This window comes from Pan troglodytes, chromosome 7 (genome assembly GCF_028858775.2).
Source record: "Pan troglodytes isolate AG18354 chromosome 7, NHGRI_mPanTro3-v2.0_pri, whole genome shotgun sequence".
NCBI lineage: Eukaryota > Metazoa > Chordata > Mammalia > Primates > Hominidae > Pan > Pan troglodytes.
The window spans coordinates 113,646,864-113,654,109 of NC_072405.2; positions in this window are offsets into that span (position 1 = coordinate 113,646,864).

Sequence of the window (7,246 nt, forward strand, 5' to 3'; positions counted from 1 at the left end):
TAATTTTTATATACACTGGGAAATCAAAAACTTCACGACTCATTCTATTGTGATAATCATTTGGTTGCAGTGGTCTGGAACTGAACTATAAAAATATCTCAGAGATCTCAAAGGTATGCCTATATACCTATAAATCTCTTAATAAATGAGAGGAAATTTATTAGGGGAATTGGCTCACCCAATTACGGAGGCTGAGAAGTCTCACAATAGGCCATTTGCAAACTGGAGAACCAGGGAGGCCCATGGTGTAATTTTCAGTGTGAGGCCGAAGGCCTGGGAACCTGGGGCAGGGGGTGTGCTGGTGTTAAGTCCAAGTCCGAAAGCTGGAGAACCCGGAGTTCTGATGTCCAAGGGCAGTCAAAGAAAGGTGTCCCTGCTCTAGAATAAAGATCACATTCACCTTTCCTCCCTGCCTTTTTGTTGAATGCAGCCCTCAGCTGATTGGACTGTGTCCACCCACACTGAGGGCAGATCTTCCTTACTCAGTCCACTAATTTAAATGCCGATCTCTTCTGGAAACACACTCACAGATATACCTAGAAATAATGCCTTAACAGCTAGCTGAGTAACCCCTAGCCTAGTCATGTTGACATCTAAAATTAACCATCACGGACTTATCTCACTATTACACCTAATAACCGGCTTACAGACTTTTTGCTTCCTGTCCTGGCAACTGTGAGTCTGCTGGTTTGGAAGTCTTAGTAACCACCAGGGGAACAAAATAGTGGTTCCACTGAATTGTAGGATGAGACGGGTTATCAGTTTCCTATTGGTTGCATAACAAATTACTACAAATTTAGTAACTTAAAACTACACAAATTTATTTATCTCATGGTTTCTGTGGGTCAAGGGTCTGGATACAGGTTAGCTGAATCCTCTGCTCAGCGTTACCAGGCTGAAATTAAAGCATTGGCTGGGGCTGTGATCTCTTCTGAGACTTAGAATCCTATTTCTAGCTCATGTGGTTGTTAGCACAATTCAGTTCCTTGCAGTTGTGATTAAAGTTCTTGTTTTTTTTTTTTTACTGTTAGCTGAGGACTGCTCTCAGCTCCTGGAGGTCACCCTCAGGTCCCTGTGGTCCCTACTTTCACAACAGGCTGTTTTTCTTCTAGACCAGCAGGATAACTCTTCTACTTTTAAACAACTTGCCTAATTAGATCATATCTACGCAGGATAATCTCCCTTTGGATTATAGTCAACTGATTAGGAACCCTTTGCCATATAGCATAATCATGGAGGTGCTATCCAATTATATTTACAGGTTTCAACCATGCTCAAGGGGAGATTACACAGGGTGTGTACAAGAGAGGGAAAGTCACGACATTCATCTTAGAATTCTGCTTATCAGACTGCCACCTGGTCATTTTGCACTTCTTGTAACACTTAACCAATGGATGAAAAACAGGGGGTTAATTTATTGGCTGTAGTGATTGATCTGAATTTCCAAGGTAAATTGGTTTGCTTCTGCAAATGGAAGCAAAGAGGACTTTCTGGTACCCAGGAGATTTTTCTAAAGTGCCTCTTAATACTTCCATGTCCAACTGTAAAGGTTAAATGGAAAACCACAAGAATCAGAAAAGGGCAGGATGATTGAGGATTCAGACATTTCAAAAAGGAAGGTTTGAAGCACTCTAGCAGGCAAAGAACCCAGAGCAGCTGATTCTGACTGGGAAAGGGAAATATAGAGGTAGTTGGAGGTGGAAGCTATAGATATCAACCATAACTTTGTGACCATTACAAAACCAAGAACTGTAATAGCTCTGCATATTTTCTCTTTGCTTGCAAGCATGTGTTTATTTTTATTTTCTACTTTGCCATTCTCCCTATTTTTATTATACAGGTTGCTGAAGGTCAACTTTACAATTCAGTCTTAACAGAAAATTACGTGGCATGATGACTGAATTGAGGAGTAACTAATACAGCCAGCAATGAATCCAATGACTGTTGAAACTTTGTGTCTTATTTTGGGGAACAGCAAGAGCTTCAGTTATCAGGATAACCGTATCTTGCTAGACCAAAATACAGTTAGTTGCTCTGTTGTTGTGCAGGAGTTCAAACACGTGTAGAAAGGTGTGTATGGAAGCTGAGCAGTCAAAGGGGCTGACTGAACCCCCTTGTCAATTTATCACTTCTCAGCTCCAAACTCATCCTTCAGTATCTACTCTGTGATAACAGATTGAACAATAAGCATTTATCCTTTAAAATGAGAATAAGTAGAGGACGTTGGAGGGGCACTGCAGGAGGAAAGGAATTTCTCATCCTAGTGTTGGTGTGCTCATTTTTTTCTCTTTTTTGCTCCCACACAAGGTTAGTGGTGTATGCATCTGGTGGTGTTTCGCTCCGGCTGCACAAAGAATGTACAGTCCACCTTGCAGTCCCAGCCTAGGAAGCCTGGTGACCACCTTGCTACAGCCCTCTTGAGATGCACCCCACATGCTCCTGGCCTTGTACCTGTAGCAGTGCCCTGACTCCCTCTGTATGCCCACCTGTCAATCTCAGCTTTCCTTTCTCCTAAAGGTTGGCTTCTGAGGTCCTTCCAATGTGTGTAAGTTCTGCCCCAGTTTCACACCTGCAGAAATGTCCTAACTCTCTCTGCAATCTGCTCACTAGCCTTGGCTTGCCTGTGTCCCAGAGGACCGTTTCCTGTTTATCAGACAATTCTAAACCAGCTCTGGCCCGAGGCACGCCAGCAAACTTCCACATCATCCAGTGTCGTGCAGCCACAACTTCTCCAATAAAGTCTGAACACCAGAGGGGGACTCTCTTCCAACTTTGTCCTGCTTTGGCTACTCACCCTCAGCCCTAGAATAGTTTAGATTCTCTAAACATATTTATATTGTTTTATCACAGCATCATAATCCTTTAAACTTAGCCTATTTAAATTACGGTGTGTTCTGTCTCCTGGTTGGACCTAAATTGACAGATGTAATTGACTTGATTGTTAAGTTTGGGATAGGGAAGTGAGCGTGAGTAGCACTTTCTTTCCCTCCTCTCTCTTTGGAAATAAGCTGCTTACAGAGAAAATGCATTCTGCCCCATTCCTCCTTGCTGTAACTTTAACAAGATCAGGCCATAAAATAGTCTTAGTTCAGTGTTGTCTGTGGTTAGATGGGTATATGATTCTGGGGCTTGGTATAAGGGAACCTACTTTTACACCTATATAAGCCTCATTATCTAATTTTAGCTTTATCACTAATAAATGCAAGATCCCATACTCCCTCTTCCACATCTTGTCTATGTCTGGATTGGCTTGGAACCTGGGTGGGAAAGAGATCAATGTGAATCACTTAACAAAAACAGCTTGCTGCTTTTCCTTTTGTTATGTTCAATGTGAACTGGTTTTATAATTTCCTAGCCTTACAGTAGTACAAGTCCAATATCATAATATTGAAATTTAATACTAAACACAATTCTGGAATATTAGATCTCAGAAAATCTACCAGGGAGAACTTACAAATCATCCAACTTTTGTACAGTTGGACCTTCCACCATAAGCATATTTTATTTTTCTATAAATCTTCTACCTTTGTGCCTTTCATGAGCTGAATAATCTCTTTAACTTATATAAATATCAAACAATGTTTTCCTATAAAACTGAACACATTTTAAAGAAATTATGTGACCACACAATGGCCCCAAAGTGCTCAATTTTCATAAAGGTGACTTCGATTTCCACAGAAACAAGAGTCCACCTAGATCAAAACAGCTGATGGGGAAGTGACATACAGAATTCAGGATATAACAGATTCTGTGTCATCCGCGAAGTTTTCACTTGCAGCAAGTGATAGAAAAACCAAACTGAGACTAGCTTTAAAAATACAGGAAGTCGGCCGGGCACAGTGACTCACACCTGCAATCCTAGCACTTTGGGAGGCTGAGGTGGGCAGATCACTTGAGGTCAGGAGTTCGAGACCAGCCTGGCCAACATGGTGAAACCCTGTTTTTACTAAAAATATAATAACTAGCAAGGTGTGCTGGTACACGCCTGTAGTCCCAGCTACTTGGGAGGCTGAGACAGGAGAATTGCTTGAACCTGGGAGGCTGCGGTTGCAGTGAGCTGAGATCATGCCACTGCACTCCCACCTTGGCGACAGAGCGATACTCCATCTCAAAAACAAGCAAGCAAGCAAGCAAACAAACAAACAAACAAAAAACCCCCAGGAAATCTACTGGGTCACCCAGCTGAAAACTCCAGAAGTACATGCTGCTAGGGGTAAGGGTTGATCCAGAATCCCATGCAACACAACAAAGTACCTAGTTCGTTTCTTTCAATTTCTTATTGTTACTTCCTTGGTGCTGACTCCATTTTGGACAAACTAACTCTGCTTAATCTATGATTCTAAATTGGCTTTGAGAAGCTCTAAAAATTAGCTCTAAGTTCTTTTACCTTGAGTATAGTGACATAAATTCTGTCTTCGTTGTTTCATGAATGAGGAGGTTCCTCTGTCACCCCTAATGAGGATTCATGAAACAGTAAAGAGAGAATTTATGTAATCAGGGTGAAAACGTCTTTAAGAGTCACTGATCAGACCAGCTTAAGTAACTATGTCAATTCCAAACCACTCGTTATGAATAGAGATGGCACATTCAGGTCGGCTCTGTTTATTAGGGCCTATCTCTGGCGCAGGTGAGGCTGATCCCATCTAAATCACAAAACTGAAAATGGAGGGAGGGGGTAGGTTCCAAAAAGAAATTCAGGGGCCAGGTGAGGTAGCTCATGCCTGTAGTCTCAGCTATGAGGTGGGAAGATCCCTTGAGTCCAGCAGTTTGAGCCTGCAGTGAGCTATGATCACGTGATCATGTCACTACACTCCAAACTGGGTGACAGAGCGAGACCCTGTCTCACAAAATAAACAACAACAAAAAAAGAACTTTAGACTACTACTCCAAGAAGGAAGAAGAGACGGATGCTGTGCAGCCAATTAACAGGTATTCATTACAGGTACTTCCAGAGTCTTTCTCCTATTTAGTCCTTTAGAATGAAATTTAAGACTTTAACCCCAAACTTCACATAATTTCTGCATGTTACCTAACACATCTTTTGAAAACAGGCATAACGGTAACTAAATCATCTCATAGGATTTTCTTCCTATAAGCTATTTTACAATAGCTAAAGAGACCTTGTTATAAAAATGGTAATAATACATACTTTATCTGGAGGATTTTATATTAAGTGTCCACATTCAAAAGAAAATATTAACTCTGATGACTCATAAACTCCAACATACTTTTTAGTTGATATCCCTCTTTTAGTGTGTTTAGAAGACATGACTTTCTAAATATTGTCAGACTACAAAAGCACGTATTGAAATGTGATAGTCTTTTCACAAGGCATAGTACCCATCATTGTCCATTGTCTTTGATTACATTCTCTGGTGCACAGCTCCAGCAAGTTGGTTTTTTTTGTTTGTTTGTTTGAAACGGAGTCTCGCTTTGTCGCCAGGTTGTACGGTGGCGTGATCTCAGCTCACTGCAACCTCTGACTCCCTGGTTCAAGCTATTCTCCTGCCTCAGCCTCCAGAGCAGCTGGGATTACAAGCACGCACCACCACGCCCAGCTAATTGTTGTATTTTTAGTAAAGTTTCACCATGTTGGCCAGGATGGTCTCGATCTCCTGATCTCGTGACCCGCCCGCCTCAGCCTCCCAAAGTGCTGGGATTATAGGCGTGAGCCACCGTGCCCATCCCCTTAGCCTGTATCTTTATCTTCAAGGGTTCTCCCTACAGCCATGTTCTGGTTTTCCCTTTGCCAACCTCTCCTACCTATACTCCTTTGTAGAACTGCAGTACCTTTACAAGCTAAAGTTCTTTACCTTCCTTTCATCTGCCAAAATCCAGGAAAGAAGAGCCCATAGTGAAATAAATACTTACAGTCACCCCACCCCCTAAGTTGCTTGCAATGTGTCATCAGCCTCTATAATTCAAATCTGCTTTATCAGTGGCATCAATCTTCATCCTACTGAAATATCTATTGGTTGACTAACACCTTCTGTTTTGAATTTGTTCCTCCTATCTGACCAGTCTTCCTCTGTCACCCCTAAGCAGTAGCCATGTCTCTCTGTTCTAATTACTCTTACTTCTCTTTTACCCAATAAAGCCCACATAGGTTGTCAGGCTCTGAGAGTTCTCCTGTCCTGGTCTCAATCTTCCAGCTTTCTCTTCCTTTTCCTTTTATTATCACATTAATTGACAACTCACTGTTCAAGGCAGGTCACCTGTGCTTTCCTTTTTCCATGGTTCCCTCTGGAATCTTCATTCAATGCCCAGCTTAAATGTTTCCCCCTCCATGAACCCTGCTCTAGTTCCCCCAAGCTATAAATCACCACTTCAGACTCCATCGACCAGGTCCAAGCTGCCACCTGCTCATGACTCGACATTTGTAAAAGCTTCCCAACTAGTATTCCTGCTTTTTTGCCTTTCTCCTGTTTCCTCTATACAATCACCAGAATGATCTCTCAATCAAAACTCTTCACCATGGCCTACAAGGCCTGGTCTCTGCTAACATTTATTGGCCCAGGCACACTAAGTGCCTTTTAAAAATTCATTAATTTAATCCTCTCAATAATCCTACAGCTATGTACTTTTAATATCCTCATTTGCAGTAGATGCTGTTGGTGACTTACCCAGACCCCTTTCACAGGACTGGTGCACCCATACCCTAGCTGCTGTAGGTGTTGGCTGGTAAGAACTGACACCTCCGCCCTTATTTGGAGGATTGCCCTTGGCTGAGGAGAGGTAACAGTCACTCCTCCATCCTTTCTCCCTGTAGCCAGTGGTCCGTGACAGCCTGATGTGGGAACCTAATGGCTCAGCCCCTTCACCTCTGGGCAGGACAACGCTGGGCCCAATTCATTCAGCAGAGTGCCCTGAGTCAGGGTGAGGCTGCACTACTCCTGAAACTCTTCTTCCCCGGCCTTACCCTGCTTGCTTTACTCCATTACAGATTTCTCCTGAAAGTGCTCCCTCAATCACTTGCCCAAGAATCCCCATCTCCAGCATTGTTACAGAGGAAGTGATCTAAGACACCATTTTACAGATCAGGAAACCTAAGACAAAGAGGGCTGAAGTGATCTGCCTAAGGTCAAACAGAAAATGGGAAAGCTGAATTTTGAAGCCAGAGGGCCTGGCTGTCCCACCTGAGCTCTTTCCCACCATATTGCAGTGGCCACTTCTCCAACCTCCTCTCTCTCCTCACCCATCCCCTCTAGCCAACTTAATTCCTCCCTCAGGCCCTTTTTACTTCCTA